Here is an 18,758-nt window from a genome sequence, read left to right on the forward strand (position 1 = left end):
CAATTCTTTTTTTGTTTTTTTTTTTTGTTTCTCATAATCACTCTACAAAAGTGCTTTTTGAGGGAGAGTAGATATCCACAAAGAAGCATATCTTGATGCCTGCACCACACTGCATTTACTGCCATGTTGTGATTTTCTCAGAACGAGGTGTTGGAGGAAAGAGTTCATTAAAATCTGAGTGCACGCTGAAACATAAAAGAGATATCACCACATTCGATGAGCTCCATACTGGTTCCCTGGAAAGCTGCAATGCCCGAATGTCAAAACATGGAAAGTCAGGCAGTGAATTTTGCCAAATTTCACCATTTTGCTGGAAGAAGAATCCATCTGCTGTTGTTCCGTCTGGGGTTTCTGTTTTTTCCTCTGTCAAAGGGTCTGTTGTTTGTTGAAGTAACAGAAGTTTCTAAGATTATTATTTGGTGTTTTTTTTTCCATTATAGTGTAATATATTCATACATAAAAAGTAAAACTAAGACATTGAAGCAAACTTTTCTCCATATTGAACTGTTAACTGAATAAAACAAGGTGGCAGAACTTTGCTCATTTCATTGTATTTGTTTTTAATATGCACAAAAAAAAATTGCCAAAATTTAGGTGTCTGCTTTTGGTAACAAGCTTAGCAGAGAAGTAGCATACGTCTCAGTTTTTACAATGAAATTTGGGGAGTTTGGTGTGGAATGCGGTTAAATCTGAAGTCTGCTGATAAACGTGGTATTCGCAGAAAACATGATTTCAAAAGAGAGCATTTAACCTCCGATTATGGAATCGGTAAGTGAAAAAAAAATTACAAAAAAAGTCTTAAAGTTTAACATCTTTTGGGGTAGAATTATCAGACAAGAAGTATTTACTTCTCTTTCGGGTGAATCTTAAATAGTACTTGATGCCATCAGGAAAAGTCTGTAAAGGTCAGACTCTGGGATGCTTTTATATTTTCATCACAGTTCCTCATTTACACACCATCATTTTCTTGGTGGAAAAACAACCGCCACTGCTTGTAATAACTGGTTGCGGAGTGGAGAAGCATGGCAAAACATTCAAACATTCCTGAAATGAAATTTCATTGTTGGCTGATAGGCGTAGTGAATCCACTATCCTACCAGAGACCCAGTAATGAGCACTTGAAGTTTCCAAAAGCCTAGAAAAGGGGGAGAAAAAAAACAGTCAGTGGAAACAGCAGCGGGTGTACACCGAGTTCAGCATGTGCCTTTCATCGTTGCATGACAAACAACTGAGGCACAGCAGGAGGTAAAGCAAATAGTAATGTGTGTGCCAGGAGGGAGTGCAGAGCGGAATACAAACTAGGATGAGAGTGAAGACTTGTGAAAGGGAAAAAAGGTCGAAGGAAATCTGCTTCAATTATGATGAGAAAGGTCAGCTGGTTGTGATGACAGATTATTAAACATGCAATGAGAGTGCACAGTATTAATAATCCATACATAGATATAATGAGCAGCCATGAATACTAATTGTTGAAATAAAACACACTTTATGTGGCTTCATTGTGAACACATCCCCTCATCCTCTCTCGCCTTTCATGTTTTCTGGATGTTATTCCCTTGATCATTTCTGTACTGTGATACTGTAAAGCCCTGTGACTCTGTCACAAGCAGATGAAGCAATTATTTTGACTCGATTTGACATGTAGGTCACACATCCAGCCTCAAAAAAGTACTGAATGTGCTGCTGTGGAGTCGAGTTGAAAGAATGGATGGATACTTTTGTGGAAATATTAGATGTGATCGCTCTAGTTTAGGTTTGCCTGCACACAGACTACATTTCTTCTTCATTTAGAAAATGTGCAGCTTTCGCTCTGATGCAACGTCTTCTCACACAATGTACCAGCCACAACACTGTCTGATTGGTAACACATCATTAATTATTTGGCAATACAGGAAAGGAAAAATCCGAGTAAAGTACCTCAAAATTCAAAAGACTTTTACAGCAAATGAATATTGGTTCCAAATATTGTTTATCAGTTTGCGTGATTGCTAATAATCAGTATCATCCATGAAAACTCATATCACTTGACTCATGCTGTTTGCTCCACTGCCATCTGCATAAAAAAATAGTTTGCATGATGTGTCCTTTTAAAAGAGAGTGCGCACTTATAAAGGCTGCATGCTGATTTGCAGATGCCATTGACCTTCTTTAATGAACGGTGTTCCACAAGGCTCCGCTCTCAGCTCACACCTGTTTTCTGTGTTTTAATTTCATTTATCACAGTTATGCTGATGACACACAGCTGTATCTCTTCGGGTGCTTTACGGTAATGACTTTCTGAAGCTTGAGAGAATTCAATTAGAATCAAATTGTCTCCCACTGTTTTTATGTGGACATATTTTGTGAAAAAAGGAATGATCAAATTGGACGCTGCAGATGCTGTGAGATATCTTGATTTTTCTTCTTTTCTACACTTCCTACAGTAAAAATCTTTACCCATGTCTCACCTCCAGCTAACACAGGCTTTCTGTTCAAACATTATGACTATAGTAAGTATAAGCTAAGGTAAACGTGATCATTTGGTTTATTTAGCTTGAAAGCCCTTAAGATATAGAGGTAACTTTATGCCCGTTCCTGCTTCAAATGTTAAACCATGCAGAAAAATCTGGTAAAAATCAATTGAATCCTCGACATGCTTTGACTTTTTTCTCTCGATTCTGAGCAGAAGATATCAGAGCCTATATGGTACAAAAACACTCGGTGGTTGTAAACATCGCTGTTAGGCTCACATTTACAGATTTCTCGTGGGCTGAGTTTCCTGTTGACGGGAAACATCATCTTTTTCTAAAATCAATTCATTAATTCATTTTGAATCGTGCTGATTTTCTCCTTGCCCACTCAACCGAGTGCTTTGAATGCGAGTGAAATAAAAAAGAGTAAAAAAGAAAAAAATGCCCCAAAACAAAACTAATTAACAAAAGCGGTCCCACAGCACAGCGGTAAGATGACATACACGCCTAATTATCAGCTTATTGGGATGTGATCTCGACTGTCTGCTGCTCACATTCATCAGACGCCTTCATCTCTTCTCCTAGAAGCTGTAATTAAGCAAAGCTATATATATGTGTGTGTGTTTGTGTGTGTGTGTGTGTCTGTTGTCTTACCATCACGTTGATGATGAAAATGAGCTGTAATGTACATTTTGGCGTAGATCCTGATTTTGCGCTCCATGTAAATATCATGATATTGATTTCGACGCTGTTCTAAATGGAAATAAACGACTGTGGGAATCATGTGAAGCGTACTGATGTTCGATGGGTACGGCACCGTGAGATATCCGAGCTGAGAGTAATTGGTCTGAATCTGCCTCTAAATCATCACATTGAAAACTGATTTTCAGATTAGTTGAAGGATCAAATGTTGCTCATTGGGTTCAGAGATTTTATAGCTCCAGCTGAAGGCTCATAAATCTATTTGATGGTGTAAAAAAAAAAAACAAACATTTTCTTGCTGTTTTCCTTTTCTCCTTCACTTTATATTACAGGAGGTGCAAGGTTTTCATAACAGCCTAGTAAACACTCTTCAGGATAGAGAAGTGGTGATGTGTTTTTTCATCAGAACACGGAAAATAAATAGTTTAGCTTGAAGGTTTCGACTAAAAACTCATCATCTGGTAAAATGATTGAAGACATTTCTGGACAAAGCGTCTTAAAAAAAAAAAATACAAAAGAAAGATGAATAATTTGCAGAGGAAGGTAAAGGCAAATGAGGCAAAGAGAAGCCTTGCTGTTTGTTTTCTCCTTTTCCATGTAGAATAAAAAGGTAATAGAGGCAGTCAAGGTGAGCGAAGAAAGTCTCTAAATGTTGATGATGTTTTCACACGAATCATCGCAGTGCTCTTTGTTTTCGGTCGTCACAGAAAAGCCTCTACTCTCTACAGAAATGTAGGAAAGCAAAATCCAGCAGCAAGATCCTGGTCAACTGGATCTATTATAACCGTCCAGAACATCTACAGCCTCATCCTCAACACTTCAGGTGCACGTAGCAGGACTCAAGCACTCTCAAACTAAATACTGGATTTAGAAATATGACAAATAAATCCATTAGGTACTTTGTTTTTGCACGTCACTTTGCCAAACGACTGACATATGAAGGTTTTCAGTCTGAAACATGTAGCAAACTGATCCTACCTTCAACTGAAAAAACAGCATGCAAGGGCCCTGTTAGACACTCCTTTGGTAGATCGGACAAGATAAAGTGCCGTCAGTCCTGGGGAGGAAACTATTCACACACATCACAACTTCTTTTCCTACGTGTGGTGCTCCTTCATCAGCACTTCACAGGAGCTGATTCTCCAACATGTATGGAGACAAGGCTTTAAATTTAGCTCCCCTGCACATCCCGCTCCTTCATCTGCTTTCATAATCAGAGATGTTAAAACAAATGTGAATAAAGTGCGACTCCATCCAAGTGGCTTGAGAATTAAGCTGAAAGCGATAATGAGATGCGGACTAAGCCTCTTGTGTGAGGCGTATAGTTTGAAAGCATAATTAATATTCATGTAGTTAGCTTATAAGCTACAAATCCCTGTTGAGTAAGTGCGGCGTTCACAACCCGGGCTGTTTATGCGGAGAAAGAAGGGGGGGGGATAAAAAATATCAGCCACAGTCAGCATCTTCTTCTTCATTCCAGCACTTACAGCGAAGATCATGAGCCGTTAGTTCTTTGTAAACAGAGTAAGAGAGGGTTAGAAACTGTATCTCAGATGATTTCACGGCATTGTTTTCTGATGTTGCCGATCAGCACAAAGAAAAACAAAAGGGAGCATTAAGCGTCAAATCTGCATCGCGTTTGTTTGTTGAGAAAATGGCTTGTATTTGTCCTGAGATGAAAACAAAGCTTTCAACAAATATTAGTGTGAAGTGTTTTGCTTTTGTTTTGTGTTTTTCTTTTTGAAGATTTCCTGCTCTTAAAAGTCTTAGATGACGTTTACAAATGCAGGTTATTGAAGATGTTTCTAACTCACCCGTGTAGCTGAGTCACTAAACTGTTGAAAATATGAGCCCATCATTAATTAAAACAACACGCTCGAGTGAAATTTGGTTAAATGTTTTGTTTTTGCGATGTTCTAAATAGTTTCTGTTTCCTAAGTGCGTTAATGAAAGCGCCTGAGGTAACGTCACTGTAATAATTACATTTATGATGAATAATTGCATGAATAATTCATTGTTGAGTTTTTTTTCAAATTGCTCGAAAGAATCTGCTCTCGCAAAGAGCAACATTAAAAAACTTTGTCCTTGAAGTTTTTTATCATTATGCAACTCTGCTCAGGTCAGTGAGACGAACATTTGTTTTAATGGCTGCAAAAGTTTCACCACTAATCCATTCGATTTTTTTTTTTTTGTGTAAAATACATGTTTGTCCTCAGATATTCTGCTTGTTTTTCTGCATAGTAACAATTCAAGTACTTAAGCACTGAGGGTCAACATTAGCATCTCCTTTCAGCAGCCAACAACGGCTCTTTGACCCATGCGCCTTTAAGTTTACTCGCTTAAATCTGAGGTTGTGGATGCCAGATCCTTCTGTTCACATGTCATGACAGACTGTAGGCACTGAGATACAAAACTACACAATAACTGCTCCTGTGGTGTGGTTCAGCAATGTATAAGACCTTCAGTTTGCAGAGCCTAACGCTGCTCTGAATTTAATTTGTCCAAGGAAAAGAAATCTTTTTTTCCGAAGCAAGTTCACCGGTGTCATCCTGAAAAATGTAGGTTTACCTTTGACGTTTAAATATGCACTGGAAAAACAAAAAACAAAGAGACAGAATAATAATAATGAAGTGAAAACTATTAATCTTACTTTCTAAATACAGCAGGAAAACCCGAATGGCAAGGCTGCCAAATGGCCGACTGTTGTTCAAGTCTTTGGATACCAATGGATATTTTCAAGGAAAGTTGGGGACCTGTCCAACCATCCTTATGCTATTCTAAACCAGATATTTTTTTGGGAGAAGTCTGGCCATCTCCAGCCATGTACGTGCTGACAAAACCTTTGGCAGAAATGTACTTGGCAAACATGTATTCTGGTGACAAGGTTATACCTTGTATTGCTAACGCTTCCCACATTTTCTAAGAATCAAACCAAATGATTTTCAGAGTATAGTTTTTTTTTTTCAACAGATTATATCTAAATGTCCAAATGACCTCCAAATAACAGGCTTTTTTTTAAAGATTTCAGACAACACTTCCCCTGCTTCTATAACATCAAACCTACAAATCAAAACCAGAACACAATGTATTTTCAGCACTATATATTGTATTGGCCCTGCACATATTTTGTCACACAATCCTTCCATTTTGTCACTTGAGCCTGTTATATTGCAGGAGAGTATCTTGAGAGGTCTACAGGTTGTGAAATTTAAATCATGTCAGTACAACCCTGATCCCGCAGAGTCCAAGTGGCCTTGCAGCAAAACAGCAGCACTATGGGCAGTGCATTTTAAAGCCAAGAGGCTCATGGCACACAGGCAAGGCTGGAAGCTAGTCAGCTAGCTGCGAGCCTCGTGTGCAAAAGGCGGCAGGAAAAGCCATTCACTAACCACATCGAGGTTCAATGGGAGGGAACAATAGCAGGCAAGGGTCCTTAGACTCTCCCCTGCCCTCTGCTTTCAGCAGAATGTGTTTAAGGAAGACCTGCCTGGTCGCCAAAGTGCTACTGGCCTCTTTTTGCTATCAGCTCCTGCAGAATCTGATTAAGAAGGATGACCATGGCTTCTGCCTCAGCCGCTGGGACTGGGAGACCTCCTTCCAGACGCACCTGTGCCTGCAAAGCAAGACTAAAAACCCTCCAGTTTGGCTGAAGCAAGAGAGCGTGTAGCCCGGCTTGGAGCAGAGCCTGGACACATAAACACATTAACAACATTCCCCTCGTTCACATCTCTTGTATTGGTCCGCCGTTCAAATGCCATTTAAGACCTTTGGGTTGCAAGTCAGAGACAGAGCAGTGCAGGCTTTTCTCAGCATCAAAGCACACCTTGTACAACTGGTTTGCATAATTGATTAACTTCACCTTGCATTTCACCTTGGTTTAAGGTGAAGAGTATAGAGGCAAAAGAATGATCTCATTATCACTCACTGCCTCAGGGCTTGTTTAATAAATGTACAACGGAATGAAAATAAAAGCATGATCAATAATATGTACGACACAAAGTGTTACGTGTGATGATGTGTAAGTGTAATGTGTATTAACACAACGGTCTTCTGAGCTGAACTGGTTTGAACATAAAGACAACATCAGGAATGAGTTGGAGCACAAAAACAAAACATTCAGTGGCGACCACGTCCATTATTGTACAGCATAAAGACACCGAGCAGGAAAGATGTATTGAAAATGGATTCTTCAGAAACATAACTGGCTTCAGTGACGCTCCACTCAGCTGTGAAATTAAGAGCAATCAGTCTAATGAAGCAGGTTTTTTTTTCTTTTCAAAATTTAGATTATGACTTCAGTGTGCGCCACAGTTTCACAGTCTGTCCTTAAATGTTAGCCTTCATTCATCAACTTTAACGGTAGCCGGAGAAAACTGAGCTCAATTTACCCAAACAAAATGCAAACTATTTAATGTTATTTATATTTTGCTAACACTACTGCAGCACTGTTAGCATCAACTGCAATTGCTAGCTTGTGTGCTAATCCTATGACCGCCATGATAGAGAGGTTGTTAGCTAACAAACTGTTAATAGCCAAACGTGAAATTTAACATAACATTTAAAAATGTTAAGAAAGAATTGACCGAGATTTTTAGACCCCCACTGTGGGTTTTTTGGTCAAGTAATAGGATGATCGTCAAACTGGTTATTGCACGCTAGTAAATTACCCATCAGGCTTAGTTTTCTAGCAGCTAACAGTACTACTAGCATTAACTGCAAATTCTAGCTTCTGTGATGACGAGTAGCTGTCACTAAACAAACTCACAATAGCCATAAATAATATTCAGCTAAATGGATTTCCCCGTCAGAAAAAGTGAAAAAATTAATGAATAAATAAAACCTTTCTTTATAAATGTAACATCCAGAAGACACAGGAGGTGTTTTTGTCAACTCTATAGAGACATATTACACAACATTCACACTCACGACAGCTGATGTCATTTCAGATTTGTAGCCTTATAAAATATATAATACTACATAGCTTGTACAGTTGGGTGTATTTCTGAGAGGGGTCTGACAGGAGCCCTGTGGCAACAACATCCAGTTTAGTTTCACAGTGAAATGGTGGACAGGCATTTATATTTGCCTGTGACTCCGACTGCCGGGGCACGATTCCTCACTTCTGTCCTCAGCCCAGTTAATTTTTCATTTTCAGCGACACAGAGGCAGCAAATCAGAGGTGACAAAGACTCGCACCGAGGTCTTTAATGTATCAAAATCAAAGACATCCCAGGTGTTATTTTTTCCTCACACTCGCAGGCAGACAGACGTGAAAAAAACATACAAGTCTTGAATACCAAATGATTCTCCCTGCATTTCATAAATGGCCTCGAATATCCTGAGGACAAATTGACAATTTCAGGTGATTTTTATTTTTTTTTCCTTTCTCCTCCCCTCACATCCAGGGCTGACAAATAATGACACTCACTATTACATAATCTCACTTTTGTGTAGTGTATTCAGTCAGAACTCTGCTCCTCTGCTATTACAGTATGGGCACTCACAAAAGAGCAAAGATGGAGAAGAAGCAGCAATCATGTCCATCAATATATGTTATTTCGCCATCTTCTTCCCATCATAAAGAGAAATCCAATTCTATTCTATCATCCTATTTTCTATCATCAACCTGTAAACAGTGTATACTGTATATTTGACAGAGGGACTGTGTTTGTATGTAGGTACAGATGCTTTTCAAAATGTGGTTTAAAATCTTTAGTATGTCTAATTAACATATTTACAGACAAATTTAAGTTAAAAGTCCATGTAACAAACACAGCTAGACAAACACAGCTAGACAAACACCTCTTTTTAACTATATAGTCATGTCTATGTCACTGTAAAGCATAGATTTTCATAATTATAGTTATGCAAACCAATATCAGAGCTCCTGAAATGGAAAGTATATGATTGACAGCTAATTTGAGCAGATTTGAGCTTCTATGCACGACCTAGAACCTACAACAGCCAACGAGTGACTTCAAAATGATGCAAGTTTATGTAGTTTTATGCATTTCACTCTCTGAATAAGCTGTTTTTCTGCTCAGGCACTTGTTTTTGAAAATTTCTTATGCGCAAAGTTAGTGGTAATAAAGAATTAAGCAACTATAACGAGTTTTCGCCCTCTGATACTCTCAGGCAGGGATATTCTAAGGTGATAAAATGGCTTTTTGCCAAGTGTTGTGTGTCAAATCATGATGTTGTTTGAACTTGTAACCATGTAAGTCTACATTATGTGTACCCCTTGTGTTTTCCAGCAAATAGGAGCAGTCACAGGTCACCTGCAGGCTTATTTTTCATCAAAAATTCAAAGTGAGAAAAATAAATAAATAATTCAGTGTGTTCAAGCTCCCATAGATTAAAAGTTTGTTTTTTTTTGGGGGGGGGGGCAGCTTATAACTTTTCAAAAGAGCCCAGAACCATGCCCACACTCCAGCTAGTTCAACAGCAGCTTAGAATTTACTTCGGGCTAGTCTGGGAGCGGCATCTTAGGATAACTTAACATACATTTCCACAAATAGGGTTGAACAGGTTCAAATACCCCGAAAGATCTCCAGTGAAATAACCAAAACCGGTGCCACCCTTGCAGACCATGCTGTGATAATGCTGAGCCCCCGTTGCACACATCAGAAAAGTTGATCGTTTTGTTGGTTTTCAGGGGCCTTTAGGACTTGGAAAACACGACACTGTTCTCTGGGAATTTGAGGAAAAAAGCGTGCACAAATGGACATATGCTGCACGTAAGGAGATTTTTGAATAACGCATTAAAAGCCAGTTAACTGATATAGTTTTAGCCACACACAATTTAGTCCCAACACTCACAGTTGGACCAATTTCATGCTCCCGTGATCGAACAAAGTACTTAAACGGTTTAGCATCTGCAAAAAAAAGTGCAATTAGATGTCCATTACTGAAATCCAAAGCAATCCCGTCCCCACCTATACAGCCTCCACCGCACAAATGTGCGATGGAGAAAAGGGCATGGCTTGCAGGAGCACAGCAACGCCGCATGCAAACAAATTAACTGTCATGTACTCATGTTAATTAATTATCAAAAGGGCATTCGCAGGACGCAGAGCAATCAGCAACGTCTGAGTCCTGCAGTGCTCCTGGACGTGTAGTGGCCACCAGAGTCCTGCTGCTCTGTGGCGTAAAGGTCATCCCGCGTCGGTCTCCGCGGGCGCCTGTGGCCGTCGCGCCGAAAATGGAAATATATTCTTTTTTTTGGTGATGTGACAATTAATCCGACCGCTGTTAACAAGGTAAGGCCATCAGATGTGTGTGAATCTGCTCAAATTTCTTCTTCTTCCACTTCCCTCTGCGTCCTTCTTGTTTTTTTTGGGGGGGGATCGCTCGTTTGCTGCCATTTTCAAAGCCAATTATTTTGTTCATCAGAAAGTAACCATGTGAGCTTTTTTTTTTTTCCTCTTCTCGGCTCCTTGTCACCGGGTGAGCACAATTAATTCAATGCAGAGGACAACATTTTCCTCAAGATTCCTCGTTCTCTGGACTTAATTGGAAGAGTAAATGCTTTGTACGACGACTCTGTCAGTAAATTGGTAACTCAAGTTTCATGTGTGCGCCTTTCCCGAGCCTCTCCGGCTGCGCTGTCTGACCGTCTGCGCTTGTGCCTGAACCTTTGACCTGTCAATTTGTACTTTGTGTTTACCTCTCTTGACAAGACATCAAAATGAGCATTACTTTGAGGGGAAGGGAAACACGCTGTGGGTGAATACAGAATGCCTGTAATTGGGTCTTATTTCACAGCCAGACGACGCAGAGGAGCGCGCCTCGGTTTGCATGAGAATCACAGCAAACCGTCCACTGTTGTTTTGATGAGAACGATTTTGACTATTCAACTCCAGTACAGTCCAGAAAACAAAAATTGGGGCCTCTCAAACGGAATACTAATCTTGCGTTTGGGATGTTTGTTTGTCTCTCTCGCCTCTTTTCATTTAAGTCCAGCAGTGAAGAAGTGACGGGTCCTTAAATGTACATTTTCAACCATGGCCCTGTCCTTTCAATTGTGGTCCGCTGACAAAAAGGTAATTTTGCACTTGCCATCTCTGTTCCACAGGAGTAGAGAAGTGTTGTTTGCAAACTTTCTTTATGCCGTGTACCACCTCAGAATATGTCAGTCTCTCCAGGAACCACCAATATGACAAGCGTTCAAATATAATACAGTTGCACGGCCAACATATATAGCTGGATAGCTCAGTGGGTTAGACAGCTGTGCTTTGGTTCAGGAGATCGGGGGGTTGAAATCCCAGTCTTGGCTGTCCAAATCCTACTTGGAGACATTCATTGACTAGTGTGGAGACTACGGAACTACTGGAGCACTACTTCATGAGTAACCCCAGTGACAGAGGTTACATGCAGAGGATGTGGGACCTCTGGGTACTTCAAAACCCAGCAGCTAGTTAGTTTATAGTGTTTTAAAACTTTTCATGTTATCTCGGCTTACTGTTTGCTATTGAGATAAGCTTGTGACCAGTCATGGGGAATGAACAACCGTAAATATGACCACGGCTCTGGCTAAAACAATAAACCAATTGTAAAACCAATTTTAACATTTCCTTTTTCTGTATTTTCATTCAGATATGTTTCATTTCAACAAGGATTCCTCCACGGAAGAAGGTGACGCAATTCATCAAGTTTTGGCTTGACTGAATTAAAGGGGACCCTTGGCCCTTGATGGAGCTTTTCTTGGTGGAGACATAGACTGCAAGGGGGGGCTCGAGGGGGGGTCTTACTCTGTGTCATGGTGTGTTAGACCATGGATTAAGCTTACGCTAGAATATCCCTTTAACGAAAATGTCAATGAAAACAGCCAAAGTGATCCTGCTGACGAACCAAGCAACCAACTGAAACATGTAAAGCTTTCAAGCCAAACCTACATTTTACATTATTATCATTTACAAAACTTTATGCACATTTAGAGTCTCTCATCAATTCAGCATTGCACTCAAACATTATCAGACAAAACAGCAAAATGAATGCAGCGGAACCAGAGATATCATCTTTCTTTATCCTTCACATTCGTCTCCCTGGCGTCTGCATTACTCACAGGGCGGCTCGACAGCTGACAGCTCGGTCTTAGATCCACGTGTGCGCGATGCTAGTAGCTGCTAATGTAGCCTCGAGCCACTAGCCCTGGAGCGGAGATGAGGAGCGAGCCGCAGAGGTCTGGTGAGCTCACTCATCTTCAAAACTTGTCGTCTTCGGACCCAACTGACGCCGAATCAAGTGACATCAGTTGTGACAAGTATGAAAAAGATTAAAGGCAGAATTCAACTTCACAGGCATCAGACCAAAGTATATTAAGTGTGTGTGTGCGTCAGGTAAATTCATATAGACACCGCGAGTACATTAAATATGTCAAGTGTGACCTTCTGAATGTCGCGTTCGATGTAACATGAAACCCATCTTACACCTGCGTGGCATGATACCATTCTTAAACCGAGAACACACATCCCCTGAGATTTTGACTAATCAGTGGGATACAATATTACCGCTGACAGGTTCCACATAAAAGGCTTTCCTCTGTTTACCTGACTCGAGGAAAAGATTATGGATCATGAGCTGGGAGCTTACGTTCCGTATCTCCAAACGCTGATACATCTATCTCAATTTGTGACTTTGATGACACCGTTTCCCCCGACGCAGCAGTGAAAGTCAAAAAGACAGTTTATCTCCTTTTCGAAAACCTCTACTTGTTCTGCCGTCTGTTTTTATTGCGATGCAGATCCCATTCCGATCGATGGATAAAGCTGTAAATGTAAGGACGCATCCTGTCGAGCTGCAGCACGAAAAAAATAAATAGATAAATAAATGAATAAACCGCAGTGTGTTATAATAAGAACATCCTCTTGTTATAATGAGATGCCTTTTTCACAAGACTATAAGCAGTGGATCTACAGCTGAAGGTTAGACGGAGGAACAAAGATAGCGGGGCGCGTCGTCCCGTAAAGACAAGTGCAGCTCTCAAATTTCACTTTGCGTCTCTGGCTGATGGAGTTGACACGGCCCTTTGTAGCATCCGTATACTGATGACAATCCCATTTAATGTAATACCGCCTGGCAGGCGCACCGTCCCATTGTGTCTTAGCTCTGACGGAGAGAACGAGTTGAATAGTTCATCAGAGGCCTTTTTCTTTCCGTTTGGTGCCGTATTGCGGATAAACCTGACGGCTGACACTGTAAGACGCGGCTGAAGGTGCTGCGGGAGCTGCTGATCATCCTGCCATTTGTCATGACTCTTGATTTGGGGGTTGAAACACTCCCTGAGCAGCTTCCATAGTATAATATAGTATAAAACGTGGAGGTAGTCTCTGTAATGTCACACTATTGGTTTCTGAAGAGCCACCGTGAAGCTCAGAGCCAATTCCAATCCAATCCAGCCTCCCACGGAGTCATTCTGGTAATGGCCATGGAGGTCTCTTAATTAAGGTGGAGGGTATAAATACACCCAAGCTTCTGTGTTTCCATTCCTCTGTTATTCTATCCATATAATTATATAGCCTATAATAAAACACATATACATTTTATTCTATTATATGTTATTCTTTTTTCTCTTGCCACGAGTTGTAAAGTGACCCTGTTTCTTCTGATTTGAATGTCACAGTTGTTAATATTGAATCAATAAAAACTGAATGTTTGAGGTGTTAATTATCCTGAGGAAGTGACCACACGGACTTCAGCCTGTGGCGTTTCCCTTCACCCTGACCCTAACTTGATGTGTTAAGTTAACTCTATACAAAAGGTATTGTAGACATCGATTTCATGTTTAAAGGGATATTCCGGTGTAAGTTTAATCCACGGTCTAACACACCGTGACATCGAGTAAGACAAAGAACACATTACGACTTACAGACTGGATTTCAAATCCACCCAGAGACTGAATGCAAACTCAATCCAATAATTGGCGAAGGGGTTGAGCATGGTGTAGCTGAAAGAAACCTGATGCCGACAGCCAGTGGGTCATATAATGGTCAACTGTTAGCTGTAATTATGCATAAATCTGAGTATTTTAAGTCCAATTTTTAAGACTTCAACCCCCGTGTAGCTGAACATGGATATAAGCCATAGAGATCAAAAACGTTTTTAGTACCAGGATGTAACTAGCATGTTGGTTTTCATTTGCGGGTGCTGGGTGTTGTCGCTCGGCTGCTACTTTTTTTGGGAAGTAAAACAGCCGACACACTCGCAAATATGTTTACAGAGCTGCCAAACGAGCTCCCATCGCTGTAATAAACAAGTCAGTCAATAATGCCGCGAGCAACCGTGATTTGTTTTCATGCTGTGCACGCTTTGCAAGTGGATTTCCACACAGCAGCGGGACACGGAGGAGTTTGGTGTAATGCTGCTCCTTCTTGCTCCTTTAGCAATGTCTGAAACACATCCGTCGGCAGAAATTTGCTGAAAATGCATTTCTGACGAACGTGTGCTCGGCTGGAAACGCACTGCGTTGTCTGTGGCTGCTTCACAGTAAAAGCTGCACACATTAACAAATGTGGCGTTCGTGTTAGCAGCATTAGCAGTCATTTCCTCAAGTAAACCTTCCACAGTCGGTCTGAAAACTGGTTTTCAAGAGGCAGATGGTTTCAGCCGACATATCTGTAAGACCTCTAAGAGTGAAACATGAGGCTTCTCTGCAGGGTGACTGCTCTTCATGTCAGTAAGCCTGCCTCATGTCCCAACAGGCTGCTGTGGGTCAGTCAGCTCGGACACAGTGCATCCACTGACAGCGACCGAGGGGAGAATGAGAACGAATGAATGCCAAGAACCACCAATGAATGCCTCGAAATCCATGGCTTGACATTATTTAAGTGACCCAGCCCACACAAACACATTACCATCCTTTAAAATGTGCATAATGGTGATAAAAAGCCCTCCCCTGCAATGATTTCAATAAACCTGTATTCCAACAGTGATATTAACAAACACAGGCCAAAAAAAGGGGGGGGGCTTTCAAGTATGTTTTCATTTTGAATTATTCGATATAATCCTTCCACCTCGAGCTCTAGATTTGTAAATGTAACCCATTTATTGTAATGAGCATTAAATCCCCTTACTGTTACGTGTGCGCACTCCATTTAGTTTTGATTAGAATATCCTGCACCATTTTCTGCAGACTCCTTAACAAAATGGTAATTAAAAAACACAAATCCTCCTCCATTGCTTTAATAAAGGAAATTCATTCAGTCCATAGTGTTTTTTGTGTTGCGTTACCACCAGACATTAACATTCGACTCAACTGTGTGGGGGGTGGATTAGCTTCCTTTGACTGTATGTTATAGAAAATTGGTCCAATTTAACACAAAATATCACAATATCAAGATGAATAAAGTGACAAATGATGATGTATACAGTCCAAAAGTCTTAGACTACTAGTAAAGATACTTTTATTTTGCATTTGTTCCACATTCACTATTTTTTCATCACTAATTGGCAGAATAAATGTTAGCTGAGTACCTTTCTGTAAAAGCAGATTGTTAAGGTTGAATTTTCCATTTCTCTCATTATGACACTTTGCTTTGTTCTGGTTAGATTAACACATGACCCTAACCACTTGGTTAGGGTGAGGAAAACATAAAACATCATGCTTTGGCTTAAAATACCTATTTTAGACACCTTGATCATGGATAGAGATTGTGCAATGCGATAAGGTTCTTATGCAATGAAGACACTGTTCGCTCCTAGTTCGCTCAGTTCATTAAACCCTTCCTAAGCTGTTTGTCTGAAAGCTAATGTTATGATTCAAGTTGATAACATCACGTACGTTTGACAGTAAACCGTAAATAACAGAGGGCCTATTATTGATCCTTGTGGGACACCTGTCATCACAATTGAGATGAAAAGCGTAAATCTAATTTAATACCATCAAGGTTTGGCTTAAAATAGAAATTTAGGTGACCACGATCATGGATAGAAAAAAAAGAAGCATAGTCACCACAAAAACACCTGGAAAAGATCCAGAGGATTCTGAAAAAACATCACATTTGACACCACAAAGACTACTGGAAACGTCTCCAGGTGTCCTTAAGAAAACCTCCAAGTTTGACACCACAATTTTTTCTCGAACTATCCACAGCTCTTTTTAAAAAAAACACCTGGTAATAACACCACACATTTTGGCTGGAAATGTCTGCAGGCCTCCTTAAGTAACACAATGAAAATCATTATTTCCATCATTAAGTTTATTTCCCCCCATTTTCTGTGTTGCTGCATGTTGCACTTGATTCCAGCCAATACATAATGAACTAACACGCATCGATTAATGCACCTCGAGAGGAAATACTTGTGGATGCGTGGAGAGGCCCAAAAGCCCACATGTTATGAGCTCTGCCTCTGATTGGCTGTTTATGGCCAGAGGCAATGAGTGGTCCTTTTCACCGTGCTCCACTAATGGGGGTTTCATTCCAGAGGTATGAATCACGGCTCCGTTTTGCTGCATGTGTTAATTAATTTGCCAAACAATCAGTGGTGAACAGTTTCAGGTTAGTCCGCAAATGTGTGTTTTGATTGTGTTTTCCCAGGGGCTGCTTATCCTGTCCAAAGAGCCCGCGTCAAGAGGTTGATATGATTGATATTTCTTATTTCAGATATTCATAAAGGGCATTCCTTTAACCTTGTGAGTCTATTTCTGATGCACCGGCGTGTCTGATAAACAGCGTGGGCCTGAAACCAGAGTGTGTATCGCAGTAAACATGACAGCATCTCCCGAGTTTACGGTCACGTATGTATAAATCATGTCGGGCCGGATGATAAATTCTTTATTTAGCTGTAGATCTCGCTCAGCATCCATTAAAAGTTACGCTGCACTAAAAGTGGGAGAAAGGTTGATTTTAAAGCGACTGACTGTTTGTCGATAACAACGTCACGCATCAGTCGGAGGTATTGGATTATAAGGAATGATCCCGGCTGCTGGTTAATTGCGTCATTTTCTTTGTCCCCTCTGCTCTGCCCACGTGTAGCCCCCCCCCCCCATCTCTGTCTGTTTACCACCCGGGTCTCAAGTTACGGCTCTGCAGCTTTTTCCTCATTGACAGCGAGTTAGGTCATCGACACCCCCAGGCATCGATAATTACAGTCTGACATGTCCTGCAAAGGCAAGACGCTGGCCGTCACGTTTACTTTGTAGCCACACAGACTAATGTGCTATGACTCTGTTGACACAGAGCACCAAATGAGGTAGACAAAAATTTTTTTAAAAAAAACAGGCGGTACAGTGTGTTGGCAAGACGGCTTAATAAGCTCTGACGGCTAAATGAAAGGAAGAGGTAAACACGCTCAGTGATAATGTGCCGGATTCCGCTTCAAGGAAAAGTTTGATCGCTGTTCTTGGACACCCGATGTATTCTTTCGAGACTGTAAAGTGTTTTACATTGTGCCTCCCAAAGGCTTGGATGTGATCTGGAAGGAAAATTAAATTAGACAGTGCTTAAGGTGGAGACAGTGCACCAGCCACGGCGGTGATGAATCGATGGTGACAGTTGTCTCCAGCGCTGCGTGTTACATGAACTTGTAGTGAATTTTGTCTGACAACTGCAGTCAGACGCTAATGCATCAATAACACATTATTACTTTCCTGTCTGGTGCAATCTGCAATAACCTACATTTCTCAGGTGAATTTATTTAACAAATGAGAGGGAAAGAGAGCAGGTTTTCGTGTAGGTGTTATGAATTCAAAAAGCCATTAAAACCTACCAGGAGAGAGGCACCTCGCCGGGTTCTGGGCCACGCATGAATAAATTAACGCAGTGTCTCTCTGTGATGTCTGAACACTGGCGACGCACATTCAGTATACTGGACAGAGACGGACAACATCCATGTTGTCTATTTTAAGTTCCAGCAGCACAGACGAGGCTTAGTGACTCAAGAATTATACTGGTTGGCATTTGTCCTACATTTACTACAATCCCTCCATTTGAGGGTCTGGTGACGATAAGATAATGACGCTAAGATTAGTTTGTTCTACATAATGCATGGTTCAGGCAGCACGGGCAGGGATGAGTGGTATTAACAGAGAGCATGTGATGTCCATCAGTCAGTTGCTGCTGTATTGTTCATTTTATAGTGTGTTTGCTAATTTGTAACGTTGTGGCGGCTGGAACTGTCGTCCATTATTCCCCGATCATGGACACATCGAGTGGTCACTTGCCACAAAGACAAAATCTCAGGCCATTATTTGCTTCCATGTGTTGTGTGCATGAAGTTTTTCACAGGCAGTAAATCATTTCATGTGCAAAACCTGAGAGTTTGATTGATGCCCGAAACAGTCATTACAATACAATGAGGTTCTTAAGCAATGGAGACACTGCTCACTACCTTAGCAACAGGAGATAAACTCAGCTCATTAAACTTCTGCTCAGCTGTTTGCCTGAAAGCTAATGTTAGCGAGATTCAAGTCAGGCACACTGCATACGGTTGACAGTAAACCATAAATAACAGAGGGCCTATTATTGATCCTTGTGGGACATCTGTCATCACATTCTCATTTAATAGCATGTTAGATAGGATCATGAAATTACCTGTTTGAGTGACCACGATCATGGATGGAGATCAGTCCAACTGCAAGAGAAAAATTGACATAATAAAATACTTTTG

General features: G+C 40.7%; 1 long non-coding RNA gene across 1 annotated transcript in view; it reads right to left on the reverse strand.

Moving 5' to 3' along the window:
* Positions 1–387: 387 nt before the first annotated feature.
* Positions 388–18,758, reverse strand: part of LOC119009003 — an 82,445-nt gene continuing 64,074 nt past the window's right edge. Inside the window, exons 2-3 of the long non-coding RNA XR_005071602.1 lie at positions 18,683–18,722; positions 388–1,135 (exon numbers count right to left, since the gene is read on the reverse strand). This is a non-coding gene — a long non-coding RNA (uncharacterized LOC119009003). The remainder of the gene's footprint in view (positions 1,136–18,682; positions 18,723–18,758) is intronic.

This window comes from Acanthopagrus latus, chromosome 19 (assembly GCF_904848185.1).
Source record: "Acanthopagrus latus isolate v.2019 chromosome 19, fAcaLat1.1, whole genome shotgun sequence".
Taxonomy (NCBI): domain Eukaryota; kingdom Metazoa; phylum Chordata; class Actinopteri; order Spariformes; family Sparidae; genus Acanthopagrus; species Acanthopagrus latus.